The sequence below is a fragment of the Odontesthes bonariensis genome, chromosome 8, assembly GCF_027942865.1.
Source record: "Odontesthes bonariensis isolate fOdoBon6 chromosome 8, fOdoBon6.hap1, whole genome shotgun sequence".
Taxonomy (NCBI): Eukaryota; Metazoa; Chordata; class Actinopteri; order Atheriniformes; family Atherinopsidae; genus Odontesthes; species Odontesthes bonariensis.
The window spans coordinates 18561344-18577374 of NC_134513.1; the positions used below are offsets into that span (position 1 = coordinate 18561344).

At 41.0% G+C, this 16031-nt stretch overlaps 1 long non-coding RNA gene across 1 annotated transcript; it reads left to right on the forward strand.

Annotated features, from left to right (window-relative positions):
- Positions 1-4008: 4008 nt before the first annotated feature.
- Positions 4009-5360, forward strand: LOC142385450 (uncharacterized). The gene is made up of 3 exons (XR_012770183.1): positions 4009-4066; positions 5003-5035; positions 5292-5360. It is a non-coding gene; the product is annotated as an uncharacterized LOC142385450 (long non-coding RNA).
- The last annotated feature ends 10671 nt before the right edge of the window (positions 5361-16031 follow it).

Below are 16031 nucleotides of genomic sequence, written 5' to 3' on the forward strand. Positions count from 1 at the left end.
GCCCACCACGGGAAAGCCACGTCATTGAGCGAAGGAGCCAGGGAACCAGAACCGAAAGGGCAGGGCCCTGCTGGGCGGATGGTGCCTGATGTGACCTGAGTGCGGGACCAAGAGACCCACGTGCCAGAGGACCACACCTACGCCCGGCAGAGCTCCCCGCCACCCTTAGAGGACCACCCCAGACAGCCACCCCAAGCGAGCCAGAACCTGCTCTGGCATCCAAGTTAAAGTTTCCCCGGGAACCCAGATGCGCCTGCCAGCGAGAGTAGCAAGGGAGGAACAGGAATCTAGTTAACAGTTGTAGTCCATCCAGTTTCTTGGTTCATTTTGTAGATCCTGACCCCTTGTGTTTTCTGTTAAGCTTACATCCTGCTCTTGTGTTACACCTAAATTTATTTAGCCAAACAGGTGGTGACCCACCTTTTGTTAGTTGTTTGCTTTCTCACTATGAAAATTCCTTGTGATCCATGTAATTATTTTTTCATCACTGTTTGCTTCTGTCAGTCTGTGTTTTTGTATTGGAGTTTTGTTTTCTTATTAATCCGATTTGGTTCCTTGCTTTTCCAGCCTTGGTATCATCTTTAGTTCATTATATCAATAAAGACAGTTTCTGCTGCCTGCCAATTGGATCCTTTTCCCTCCTTGCTTTAACCAGCCAACATGACAGAATGGGCTGTTTTATACGGTTACATGCTGCCATTCCGACATACCGACATTCCGACATTGACGTTCAATTGTCGGACTGGTGACATTTTTTTAAGAAATGAAACGTCCCGTCATTCCGAATTTAATTTTTTCTTTTGTCGGAATGGCGGTATGATTTTTTCTTTTCAACATACCACCATTCCGACGCGCGATTTCAGCACCACACGCGTGGACAGCTCGCCATGCAATAATAGGGCTGCACCAGCTACAAATGCCCGAGAGAGAGACATTCCAACACGCAAGTCAAGCAAGACTGATCGCACCCACTCAGAAATTTACTGATGATGAGGGCTGACGAGGGGCTCGTTGTGTAGCCAAAATTTCATTTGGCAGCGTAAAACGGATGCTATTTGTTTTTGTGACAATTGCCTCAATTTATTTGACCTTAAACCACTGAGAATGCTGTCAAAGTGAAGCCTCACAACAGCTGGTAGGCTAGATCTTTATCAGGACAATGGACACTTGGGTTCACCGGCAGATAAAATGTCTTAAATTTCGCCGATTTTCGAAGAGTGGCATTAAATTTCATCTGGGCGGAATGAAAGAAAGATATGTCTGGAGAGAGCTTTTGTGTGTGCGCGAGTACTTCCGGTGAAAACTTCCGGTGATTTGACAGCTAGGGCGTCAGGTTAGGGCCAGTGGCCGTAAACAAAGGTTATAGCCGAGAAGAAAGATGATAATATAACGTAGCTAAAAAGACTAGCTTTCTTCAGTAGCCTAATGCTTACCGATTTAGCAAGCCTAGCAGCCTCGTTGCTAATGCTAGCCGCCGTAACGTTACCAACCATACCCGACGTCAAGGAGTTGGCTGAGCAGGTTATGGAGGGGCTGGCAGAGTTAACTTCATAATGGGTGAGTGCAGGTTTCATTCACGTGTTTTCATTCTTTCACAGGATTGATTCACTTCATTGGTTTATCCAATTGCTGGCCGCCGAGCCATTATGTGTCTGGGTTTGTGTAGGTTACTGATCATGGTTGTTAGCCGATAGTCAGGTTGTGTGACGTGTGTGTATTTTTTTTATGGGTACATGCCTTTGACTGAGCGGTCTGTTCTCGTTTTTTATTTTTATTTAATTAGATTGGAGATACTAATTAATACTGAGGGGGGGGGGGGGGGCTGGTCCCGGGGAAAATTGCCAGGGCCAATTTTTTTTCCCAGTCCAACCCTGACAGCTCCCAACAAGTGTCGGAATGGTGGTATCAAAAAAGTGTCAGAATGGTGGTATCAAAGTGTCGGAATGGTGGTATCAAAGTGTCGGAATGGCGGGATGTCGCAGTGGCGTCATGTCTGAGTGACGGGATGTCGGAATGCCGGTTGCATACCGTTTTATACCGCTGTTCATTTATTTATCACAAACTCTGTCTCGCAAATTGCTGTCATTTCTGTTGTGCTGCTTGGCACAGGACAGCACCTCCTGGCAAAAGCTTGATGTGGCTAATGATTTGGCAGACTTCTTTTTGCAGAAGCAGGTCCTCCAGCACATATCGGGTGTGTCATCCATCTGGGTGGAGGTCAGGAGTGTGCAGCGCGTTGCGTTGCTGGACCTTTTCGGCATTGAGCCAGAAAAAATAATCGCGCTGTACCGCTCCTCCTCCTCAGATTCAGAGTCCAGAAACCCAGTCACAGCCACAGAGCCCATAGAGCCCATAGAGCTGGCCCCAGCACCCACAGAGCCCGTAGAGCTGGCCCCAGCCACAGAGCCCATAGAGCTGGCCCCAGCCGCCGTAGCGCCTGACTATGCCACAGAGGCCACAGAGGCTGACTTAGCCTCAGAGCCCATGGGGCTCTGGCCCATGGACTCACAGTTCTCCGACTTTTGGGATGTCTGGGATCCATCCCTTAAAGGGGGGGCTCCCCCCTCGCCGGATGTCTGGCCGCCAGCCGGACGGTCTCCGGCTCCTCCTCCTGCCACGTCGTCGGATGTCCGGCCACCCGCCGGACGGTCTCCGGCTCCTCCTCCTGCCTCGTCGATGGAAGTCTGGCGGCCCGCCAGACCGCCTCCTGCCGCCACGTCGCAGGAAGTCTGGCCGCCTGCCAAACCGCCTCCTGCCGCCACGCCGTCGGAAGTCTGGCCGCCCACAAGACCGCCTCCTGCCGCCACGCCGTCGGAAGTCTGGCCGCCCGCCAGACCGCCTCCTGCCACCACGTCGCAGGAGGTCTGGCCGCCTGCCAGACTGCCGCTTCCTGCCGCTTCCTGCCGCTCGAGGCCGGAGCTCTGGCCACATGCCTGATCGGCTCCTGCGGCCCCGTCGCCGGGGGTCTGGCTGCCCACTGGACCGCCTCCGGCTCCGAGCCCCTCCCTCCCACCCACGTTTTGGGTCGTCTGGGATCCACTCCTTGAGGGGGGGGGGGGGGGGGGGGGCTCTGTCACGCCCACGGGACTCTGCCATGTTTTTAGTTTTATTTCATCATGTTTTCAGGTCTTGGTTTTGAGTTTTTAGTTTTGCCATTGTTTTCCCCTCACTTCCATGTTCAGTTCATTACCTTCACTCATGTCACCTGTTCATTCCCCACCAGCTGCACTCAGTCACTAATCACTCAGTCCCTATTTAGTTTCCAGGCTCCCCTGTTTCCTTGTCGGATCTTTTCAATACCTACCTTACCTTCGTACCTTGCTCCTGATTTTCCATCCCCTCATGCCATGCCACGTATATCAAGCTAAGTATTTATTCCATGCCATGCCAAGTAATTTGTTTGTTTTTTCACAGTTTAGTTTTTGAATCCGGCTGAGCCGCTCTTTTTGTTTGAACTTTGTTTTTGTCAATAAAACCCTGTTTTGCTTTGTGAAAAGTCCGCATCCGTGTCCTACCTTCCCACCCCAACCCTGACAGGTCCTCATTTTTTCTTTTCTGGTCCCCATCATCAAGTCAAGTACACGTTAACAAATGTAAGCATGCAAAACTACAAATGCACCAAGAATAAATAAATAAATAAATAAGCATTGTCACAGTCATTTTGCCATACAGAGTGACTAGCAGCGCTGTAGTCACTTTAAGTCTCACCTTTTATTTACCTTAAGCGTTACTAGTGATGAAAGCTGGGATGTGAGCATGAAGAAATGACCACATTGTTGACAAAGATAATTTATATAATGACAAGTTAAACACAGATTCAGTGATGCATCAAATATACTAAGAAAATAGGATTTGGCAGAGTACCTGAGAACACACAAAGTGCCTGAGAACAGATGATTACAAGTCAAACTCCATCCTTCATCTCTGTAAGTTGTTCTATTGGTCACTGGTTGTGAATATGGGCAAACAGAACCTATAAAAACTCTGAATAAAGGTATCTGTTACTTTCATCTACAGCCACTTCAGCTCTTAAACATGCTCTGCTCCAGACTTGGATCCACTCTGTGTGAGTACATAACAAAAACTTCTCCATTGATGAAAAAAAAAAAAATCACTTTCTATATCTAGTTGCAGCTATTGAAAGACAACCTTTATGAGTGCACTGTATGAGATAATTGTTAAAAAAAAAAGAGATAAATCTCACATTATTTTGCCTTTGCTTTGGCTTGAATTGGATTATATTATTTAAGTGCCTTGAGATGACATTTGTTATAATTTGGTGCAATATAAATAAACTGAATTGAATCGAATTGGTCAAAAAAAAAAATTCATTTTCTCTGTTTTTATGTTTATGTCGTCTGTTCATAAAGTTTTTATGCCTATACTTTAAGTGACTACAATACGTTTCTGTGATTTCAGAAGCAAAATGAAATGGTTTGTTGTTTAAGTTAAGTTTAAGTTTTATGGATGATAATGGATGATCTTATAATGCTCTATTAAAAAGTTATAAACAAAAACATAGCCTGTTTTATCTGTTTGTCAAAAACGTGCGATTAATAACTCTTTTGTAGAGAGTCAATAGCAAGTTGGTTATTGAGTCGACGCTCAATAGTGTACACAGCATATGAGTGAATTATAATAATAAGTGAATTTGTCAATAGTAACATTTTCTGGCACAAATGTAAGCCTACACATGTATATGCACAGCATTTGTGAATCATTTATTAATAATTTTTGCTATGCTTAAAATAATCCTCTTTCCTTTGTACAAAGTTCCTGTAGTCTGAACATTATAGAATAGAATAGAAAAATACTTTATTCATCCCTCAGTTGGGGAAATTCAACACATAGGGTAATCATATAGTGAGAAGAGATATTATTTTAAAAGTTTGAAAGTAATACATTCTAAAGGCTGCGGCTTTTGTAGTTGGTCATAAAAAAATAGATTTAATGATGAAAAGGTTACAAATAGAATAAAATAACTTTTTTTTTTCTATTTCAGTGCTTGCAACAACAATTTTGATAATAAATGCAGGTACGTTGATGGTGAAATTTTCTTTTACGTACACATTATTAAACAATAACAGTGAATGATATTCTATGTCTTTTACTTTAATTAAGCGTAAATCACATTTTGAAAAATATGCTCATTTAGATTTCACATTTATTATCACATAAGAAATGCCATATCTAACCTTGGGTCAGATGATAACTGGGCTGAGGCTGCTGGTGTATGAACTTCCTGGATCATAACAGAGTTACTAACATTAGCTTCATCTCTGATACAATAGTACCTGAGAGCCAGTCTCGAAATGTCCACACTGTGGCATGTGAGGGATCTGTGGCACAACTGAAGTGTGGTAAGAGTCTTTGTTATTGTGTGTAAAGTGCTTTAACTGATAGTTAGCACGATTAACAAGACTATACATTACCTGTAATATCTGAGATGTTGCTTTGTTTTTTTTCCCCTCTCCAACTCGTCCACTTTGTCAGTCCAAGGACGGGTTATATCTGTCCAAAGTGCTGTATATGGGCGTCGTGATAAGACCACATGTGCCACTGGGCGACCTGCCTCCCAGATCCAAAATGTGTGCTGCTCAAGCCAATCAAAAAGAGTCGCTGCAGGGTATAGATACCTTTTTTTTCTTTGATGGTAACTTTTTGTCATTTGAGACTCATACTTTTCATTCTTCAGTTCATATTCAAGCCTATATTTCCATCCATAGCTGTAATGGGAAAAGCAGCTGTTCCATCAATGTGAGAAACTCCGTGTTTGGAGACCCCTGTCGTGGCACTTACAAGTACCTGGAGCTGGCTTACACATGTCAATGTAAGTGGCTCAAAGACCATTTGGAGCTGTATTACTTCTGACTATATTACAAAGTATACAATATGGAATAGACAAAGCCACGTGGGCATATAGCACTACGCCCACATAGCTCTGTGATGCCTTGTGGTACTTGCTCATACTTCCATATTATATAAAGTGAACAACAAAAGTTTAAACAAAGCTAAACTTCCATTCTTTATATTCTTCCAAATGGTGATTGCTTATTTTGATAGCAGCTTTTTCACCTCTTCATTCTCCACCCAGTTTCCCGAGGTTGTCACTAATAGGTTCATTTAAAGTCTACACTTTGTGTTAAGACCATACTTTTATCTTGGTCTGAAATTTTCACTTATTTACACATTATTACAAATTACATTGCATGATATTCTATGTCATTTACATTAATTACATATTAAGAGTAAATCACATTTTGAAAAACATGCACATTCACCTAGTATCACATGAGAAATGCCATATCCAACCTTGGGTCAGGTGATAACTGGGCTGAGGCTGCTGGTGTATGAACTTGCTGGATCATAACAGAGTTACTAACATTAGCTTCATCTCTGATCCAATAGTACCTGAGAGCCAGTCTGGAAAAGTCCACACTGTGGCATGTGAGGGATCTGTGGCACAACTGAAGTGTGGTAAGAGTCTTTGTTATTGTGTGTAAAGTGCTTTAACTGATAGTAAGCACGATTAACAAGACAATCCATTACCTGTAATATCTGAGATGTTGCTTTGTTTTTTTCCCCTCTCCAACTCGTCCACTTTGTCAGCCCAAGGACGGGTTATATCTGTCCAAAGTGCTGTATATGGGCGTCGTGATAAGACCACATGTGCCACTGGGCGACCTGCCTCCCAGATCCAAAATGTTTGCTGCTCAAGCCAATCAAAAAGAGTCGCTGCAGGGTATAGATACCTTTTTTTTTTATTTGATGGTAACTTTTTGTCATTTGAGATTCATACTTTTCATTCTTCAGTTCACATTCAAGCCTATATTTCCATCCATAGCTGTAATGGGAAAAGCAGCTGTTCCATCAATGTGAGAAACTCTGTGTTTGGAGACCCCTGTCCTGGCACTTACAAGTACCTGGAGCTGGCTTACACATGTCAATGTAAGTGGCTCAAAGACCATTTGGAGCTGTATTACTTCTGACTATATTACAAAGTATACAATATGGAATGCACAAAGCCACGTGGGCATATAGCACTACGCCCACATAGCTTTGTGATGCCTTGTGGTACTTGCTCATACTTCCATATTATATAAAGTGAACAACAAAAGTTTAAACAAAGCTAAACTTCCATACTTTAGATTATTTCAAATGGTGATTGTGTATTTTGATAGCAGCTTTTTCACCTCTTCATTCTCCACCCAGTTTCCCAAGGTTGTCACTAATAGGTTCATTTAAAGTCTACACTTTGTGTTAAGACCAGACTTTAATCTTGGTCTGAAATTTTCACTTATTTACACATTATTACAAATTACATTGCATGATATTCTATGTCATTTACATTAATTACATATTAAGAGTAAATCACATTTTGAAAAACATGCTCATTCACCTAATATCACATGAGAAATGCCATATCCAACCTTGGGTCAGGTGATAACTGGGCTGAGGCTGCTGGTGTATGAACTTCCTGGATCACAACAGAGTTACTAACATTAGCTTCATCTCTGATACAATAGTACCTGAGAGCCGGTCTGGAAAAGTCCACACTGTGGCATGTGAGGGATCTGTGGCACAACTGAAGTGTGGTAAGAGTCTTTGTTATTGTGTGTAAAGTGCTTTAACTGATAGTAAGCACGATTAACAAGACAATACATTACCTGTAATATCTGAGATGTTGCTTTGTTTTTTTTTTCCCTCTCCAATTTTGTCAGTCCAAGGACGGGTTATATCTGTCCAAAGTGCTGTATATGGGCGTCGTGATAAGACCACATGTGCCACTGGGCGACCTGCCTCCCAGATCCAAAATGTGCACTGCTCAAGCCAATCAAAAAGAGTCGCTGAAAGGTATAGATACCTTTTTTTTCTTTGATGGTAACTTTTTGTCATTTGAGACTCATACTTTTCATTCTTCAGTTCACATTCAAGCCTATATTTCCATCCATAGCTGTAATGGGAAAAGCAGCTGTTCCATCAATGCTATAAACTCCGTGTTTGGAGACCCCTGTCGTGGCACTTACAAGTACCTGGAGCTGGCTTACACATGTCAATGTAAGTGGCTCAAAGACCATTTGGAGCTGTATTACTTCTGACTATATTACAAAGTATACAATATGGAATGCACAAAGCCACGTGGGCATATAGCACTACGCCCACATAGCTTTGTGATGCCTTGTGGTACTTGCTCATACTTCCATATTATAGAAAGTGAACAACAAAAGTTTAAACAAAGCTAAACTTCAATACTTTAGATTCTTCCTAATGGTGTTTGTTTGTTTTGATAGCAGCTTTTTCACCTCTTCATTCTCCACCCAGTTTCCCGAGGTTGTCACTAATAGGTTCATTTAAAGTCTACACTTTGTATTAAGACCATACTTTTATCTTGAACTAAAATTTTCACTTATTTACACATTATTACAAATTACATTGCATGATATTCTATGTCATTTACATTAATTACATATTAAGAGTGAATCACATTTTGAAAAACATGCACATTCACCTAATATCACATGAGAAATGCCATATCCAACCTTGGGTCAGGTGATAACTGGGCTGAGGCTGCTGGTGTATGAACTTCCTGGATCATAACAGAGTTACTAACATTAGCTTCATCTCTGATACAATAGTACCTGAGAGCCGGTCTGGAAAAGGCCACACTGTGGCATGTGAGGGATCTGTGGCACAACTGAAGTGTGGTAAGAGTCTTTGTTATTGTGTGTAAAGTGCTTTAACTGATAGTTAGCACGATTAACAAGACAATCCATTACCTGTAATATCTGAGATGTTGCTTTGTTTTTTTCCCCTCTCCAACTCGTCCACTTTGTCAGTCCAAGGACGGGTTATATCTGTCCAAAGTGCTGTATATGGGCGTCGTGATAAGACCACATGTGCCACTGGGCGACCTGCCTCCAAGATCCAAAATGTGCGCTGCTCAAGCCAATCAAAAAGAGTCGCTGAAAGGTATAGATACCTTTTTTTTCTTTGATGGTAACTTTTTGTCATTTGAGACTCATACTTTTCATTCTTCAGTTCACATTCAAGCCTATATTTCCATCCATAGCTGTAATGGGAAAAGCAGCTGTTCCATCAATGTGAGAAACTCCGTGTTTGGAGACCCCTGTCCTGGCACTTACAAGTACCTGGAGCTGGCTTACACATGTCAATGTAAGTGGCTCAAAGACCATTTGGAGCTGTATTACTTCTGACTATATTACAAAGTATACAATATGGAATGCACAAAGCCACGTGGGCATATAGCGCTACGCCCACATAGCTTTGTGATGCCTTGTGGTACTTGCTCATACTTCCATATTATATAAAGTGAACAACAAAAGTTTAAACAAAGCTAAACTTCCATACTTTAGATTATTTCAAATGGTGATTGCTTATTTTGATAGCAGCTTTTTCACCTCTTCATTCTCCACCCAGTTTCCCGAGGTTGTCACTAATGGGTTCATTTAAAGTCTACACTTTGTATTAAGACCAGACTTTTATCTTGGTCTGAAATTTTTACTTATTTACACATTATTACAAATTACATTGCATGATATTCTATGTCATTTACATTAATTACATATTAAGAGTAAATCACATTTTGAAAAACATGCAAATTCACATAGTATCACATGAGAAATGCGATATCCAACCTTGGGTCAGGTGATAACTGGGCTGAGGCTGCTGGTGTATGAACTTCCTGGATCATAACAGAGTTACTAACATTAGCTTCATCTCTGATACAATAGTACCTGAGAGCCGGTCTGGAAAAGTCCACACTGTGGCATGTGAGGGATCTGTGGCACAACTGAAGTGTGGTAAGAGTCTTTGTTATTGTGTGTAAAGTGCTTTAACTGATAGTTAGCACGATTAACAAGACAATCCATTACCTGTAATATCTGAGATGTTGCTTTGTTTTTTTTTTCCCTCTCCAATTTTGTCAGTCCAAGGACGGGTTATATCTGTCCAAAGTGCTGTATATGGGCGTCGTGATAAGACCACATGTGCCACTGGGCGACCTGCCTCCCAGATCCAAAATGTGCGCTGCTCAAGCCAATCAAAAAGAGTCGCTGAAAGGTATAGATACCTTTTTTTTTCTTTGATAGTAACTTTTTGTCATTTGAGACTCATACTTTTCATTCTTCAGTTCACATTCAAGCCTATATTTCCATCCATAGCTGTAATGGGAAAAGCAGCTGTTCCATCAATGTGAGAAACTCCGTGTTTGGAGACCCCTGTCGTGGCACTTACAAGTACCTGGAGCTGGCTTACACATGTCAATGTAAGTGGCTCAAAGACCATTTGGAGCTGTATTACTTCTGACTATATTACAAAGTATACAATATGGAATAGAAAAAGCCACGTGGGCATATAGCACTACGCCCACATAGCTTTGTGATGCCTTGTGGTACTTGCTCATACTTCCATATCATAGAAAGTGAACAACAAAAGTTTAAACAAAGCTAAACTTCCATACTTTAGATTCTTCCTAATGGTGTTTGTTTGTTTTGATAGCAGCTTTTTCACCTCTTCATTCTCCACCCAGTTTCCCGAGGTTGTCACTAATAGGTTCATTTAAAGTCTACACTTTGTATTAAGACCATACTTTTATCTTGGACTAAAATTTTCACTTATTTACACATTATTACAAATTACATTGCATGATATTCTATGTCATTTACATTAATTACATATTAAGAGTGAATCACATTTTGAAAAACATGCACATTCACCTAATATCACATGAGAAATGCCATATCCAACCTTGGGTCAGGTGATAACTGGGCTGAGGCTGCTGGTGTATGAACTTCCTGGATCATAACAGAGTTACTAACATTAGCTTCATCTCTGATACAATAGTACCTGAGAGCCGGTCTGGAAAAGGCCACACTGTGGCATGTGAGGGATCTGTGGCACAACTGAAGTGTGGTAAGAGTCTTTGTTATTGTGTGTAAAGTGCTTTAACTGATAGTTAGCACGATTAACAAGACAATCCATTACCTGTAATATCTGAGATGTTGCTTTGTTTTTTTCCCCTCTCCAACTCGTCCACTTTGTCAGTCCAAGGACGGGTTATATCTGTCCAAAGTGCTGTATATGGGCGTCGTGATAAGACCACATGTGCCACTGGGCGACCTGCCTCCAAGATCCAAAATGTGCGCTGCTCAAGCCAATCAAAAAGAGTCGCTGAAAGGTATAGATACCTTTTTTTCCTTTGATGGTAACTTTTTGTCATTTGAGACTCATACTTTTAATTCTTCAGTTCACATTCAAGCCTATATTTCCATCCATAGCTGTAATGGGAAAAGCAGCTGTTCCATCAATGTGAGAAACTCCGTGTTTGGAGACCCCTGTCCTGGCACTTACAAGTACCTGGAGCTGGCTTACACATGTCAATGTAAGTGGCTCAAAGACCATTTGGAGCTGTATTACTTCTGACTATATTACAAAGTATACAATATGGAATAGAAAAAGCCACGTGGGCATATAGCACTACGCCCACATAGCTTTGTGATGCCTTGTGGTACTTGCTCATACTTCCATATCATAGAAAGTGAACAACAAAAGTTTAAACAAAGCTAAACTTCAATACTTTAGATTCTTCCTAATGGTGTTTGTTTGTTTTGATAGCAGCTTTTTCACCTCTTCATTCTCCACCCAGTTTCCCGAGGTTGTCACTAATAGGTTCATTTAAAGTCTACACTTTGTATTAAGACCATACTTTTATCTTGAACTAAAATTTTCACTTATTTACACATTATTACAAATTACATTGCATGATATTCTATGTCATTTACATTAATTACATATTAAGAGTGAATCACATTTTGAAAAACATGCACATTCACCTAGTATCACATGAGAAATGCCATATCCAACCTTGGGTCAGGTGATAACTGGGCTGAGGCTGCTGGTGTATGAACTTCCTGGATCATGACAGAGTTACTAACATTAGCTTCATCTCTGATACAATAGTACCTGAGAGCCGGTCTGGAAAAGGCCACACTGTGGCATGTGAGGGATCTGTGGCACAACTAAAGTGTGGTAAGAGTCTTTGTTATTGTGTGTAAAGTGCTTTAACTGATAGTTAGCACGATTAACAAGACAATCCATTACCTGTAATATCTGAGATGTTGCTTTGTTTTTTTCCCCTCTCCAACTCGTCCACTTTGTCAGTCCAAGGAAGGGTTATATCTGTCCAAAGTGCTGTATATGGGCGTCGTGATAAGACCACATGTGCCACTGGGCGACCTGCCTCCCAGATCCAAAATGTGCGCTGCTCAAGCCAATCAACAAGAGTCGCTGAAAGGTATAGATACCTTTTTTTCCTTTGATGGTAACTTTTTGTCATTTGAGACTCATACTTTTCATTCTTCAGTTCACATTCAAGCCTATATTTCCATCCATAGCTGTAATGGGAAAAGCAGCTGTTCCATCAATGTGAGAAACTCCGTGTTTGGAGACCCCTGTCCTGGCACTTACAAGTACCTGGAGCTGGCTTACACATGTCAATGTAAGTGGCTCAAAGACCATTTGGAGCTGTATTACTTCTGACTATATTACAAAGTATACAATATGGAATGCACAAAGCCACGTGGGCATATAGCACAACGCCCACATAGCTTTGTGATGCCTTGTGGTACTTGCTCATACTTCCATATTATATAAAGTGAACAACAAAAGTTTAAACAAAGCTAAACTTCCATACTTTAGATTATTTCAAATGGTGATTGCTTATTTTGATAGCAGCTTTTTCACCTCTTCATTCTCCACCCAGTTTCCCGAGGTTGTCACTAATGGGTTCATTTAAAGTCTACAATTTGTATTAAGACCAGACTTTTATCTTGGTCTGAAATTTTTACTTATTTACACATTATTACAAATTACATTGCATGATATTCTATGTCATTTACATTAATTACATATTAAGAGTAAATCACATTTTGAAAAACATGCAAATTCACATAGTATCACATGAGAAATGCCATATCCAACCTTGGGTCAGGTGATAACTGGGCTGAGGCTGCTGGTGTATGAACTTCCTGGATCATAACAGAGTTACTAACATTAGCTTCATCTCTGATACAATAGTACCTGAGAGCCGGTCTGGAAAAGTCCACACTGTGGCATGTGAGGGATCTGTGGCACAACTGAAGTGTGGTAAGAGTCTTTGTTATTGTGTGTAAAGTGCTTTAACTGATAGTTAGCACGATTAACAAGACAATCCATTACCTGTAATATCTGAGATGTTGCTTTGTTTTTTTCCCCTCTCCAACTCGTCCACTTTGTCAGTCCAAGGACGGGTTATATCTGTCCAAAGTGCTGTATATGGGCGTCGTGATAAGACCACATGTGCCACTGGGCGACCTGCCTCCCAGATCCAAAATGTGCGCTGCTCAAGCCAATCAAAAAGAGTCGCTGAAAGGTATAGATACCTTTTTTTCCTTTGATGGTAACTTTTTGTCATTTGAGACTCATACTTTTAATTCTTCAGTTCACATTCAAGCCTATATTTCCATCCATAGCTGTAATGGGAAAAGCAGCTGTTCCATCAATGTGAGAAACTCCGTGTTTGGAGACCCCTGTCCTGGCACTTACAAGTACCTGGAGCTGGCTTACACATGTCAATGTAAGTGGCTCAAAGACCATTTGGAGCTGTATTACTTCTGACTATATTACAAAGTATACAATATGGAATAGAAAAAGCCACGTGGGCATATAGCACTACGCCCACATAGCTTTGTGATGCCTTGTGGTACTTGCTCATACTTCCATATCATAGAAAGTGAACAACAAAAGTTTAAACAAAGCTAAACTTCAATACTTTAGATTCTTCCTAATGGTGTTTGTTTGTTTTGATAGCAGCTTTTTCACCTCTTCATTCTCCACCCAGTTTCCCGAGGTTGTCACTAATAGGTTCATTTAAAGTCTACACTTTGTATTAAGACCATACTTTTATCTTGAACTAAAATTTTCACTTATTTACACATTATTACAAATTACATTGCATGATATTCTATGTCATTTACATTAATTACATATTAAGAGTGAATCACATTTTGAAAAACATGCACATTCACCTAGTATCACATGAGAAATGCCATATCCAACCTTGGGTCAGGTGATAACTGGGCTGAGGCTGCTGGTGTATGAACTTCCTGGATCATAACAGAGTTACTAACATTAGCTTCATCTCTGATACAATAGTACCTGAGAGCCGGTCTGGAAAAGTCCACACTGTGGCATGTGAGGGATCTGTGGCACAACTGAAGTGTGGTAAGAGTCTTTGTTATTGTGTGTAAAGTGCTTTAACTGATAGTTAGCACGATTAACAAGACAATCCATTACCTGTAATATCTGAGATGTTGCTTTGTTTTTTTTTTCCCTCTCCAATTTTGTCAGTCCAAGGACGGGTTATATCTGTCCAAAGTGCTGTATATGGGCGTCGTGATAAGACCACATGTGCCACTGGGCGACCTGCCTCCCAGATCCAAAATGTGCGCTGCTCAAGCCAATCAAAAAGAGTCGCTGAAAGGTATAGATACCTTTTTTTCCTTTGATGGTAACTTTTTGTCATTTGAGACTCATACTTTTAATTCTTCAGTTCACATTCAAGCCTATATTTTCATCCATAGCTGTAATGGGAAAAGCAGCTGTTCCATCAATGTGAGAAACTCCGTGTTTGGAGACCCCTGTCCTGGCACTTACAAGTACCTGGAGCTGGCTTACACATGTCAATGTAAGTGGCTCAAAGACCATTTGGAGCTGTATTACTTCTGACTATATTACAAAGTATACAATATGGAATAGAAAAAGCCACGTGGGCATATAGCACTACGCCCACATAGCTTTGTGATGCCTTGTGGTACTTGCTCATACTTCCATATCATAGAAAGTGAACAACAAAAGTTTAAACAAAGCTAAACTTCAATACTTTAGATTCTTCCTAATGGTGTTTGTTTGTTTTGATAGCAGCTTTTTCACCTCTTCATTCTCCACCCAGTTTCCCGAGGTTGTCACTAATAGGTTCATTTAAAGTCTACACTTTGTATTAAGACCATACTTTTATCTTGAACTAAAATTTTCACTTATTTACACATTATTACAAATTACATTGCATGATATTCTATGTCATTTACATTAATTACATATTAAGAGTGAATCACATTTTGAAAAACATGCACATTCACCTAGTATCACATGAGAAATGCCATATCCAACCTTGGGTCAGGTGATAACTGGGCTGAGGCTGCTGGTGTATGAACTTCCTGGATCATAACAGAGTTACTAACATTAGCTTCATCTCTGATACAATAGTACCTGAGAGCCGGTCTGGAAAAGGCCACACTGTGGCATGTGAGGGATCTGTGGCACAACTAAAGTGTGGTAAGAGTCTTTGTTATTGTGTGTAAAGTGCTTTAACTGATAGTTAGCACGATTAACAAGACAATCCATTACCTGTAATATCTGAGATGTTGCTTTGTTTTTTTCCCCTCTCCAACTCGTCCACTTTGTCAGTCCAAGGAAGGGTTATATCTGTCCAAAGTGCTGTATATGGGCGTCGTGATAAGACCACATGTGCCACTGGGCGACCTGCCTCCAAGATCCAAAATGTGCGCTGCTCAAGCCAATCAAAAAGAGTCGCTGAAAGGTATAGATACCTTTTTTTCCTTTGATGGTAACTTTTTGTCATTTGAGACTCATACTTTTCATTCTTCAGTTCACATTCAAGCCTATATTTCCATCCATAGCTGTAATGGGAAAAGCAGCTGTTCCATCAATGTGAGAAACTCCGTGTTTGGAGACCCCTGTCCTGGCACTTACAAGTACCTGGAGCTGGCTTACACATGTCAATGTAAGTGGCTCAAAGACCATTTGGAGCTGTATTACTTCTGACTATATTACAAAGTATACAATATGGAATGCACAAAGCCACGTGGGCATATAGCACAACGCCCACATAGCTTTGTGATGCCTTGTGGTACTTGCTCATACTTCCATATTATATAAAGTGAACAACAAAAGTT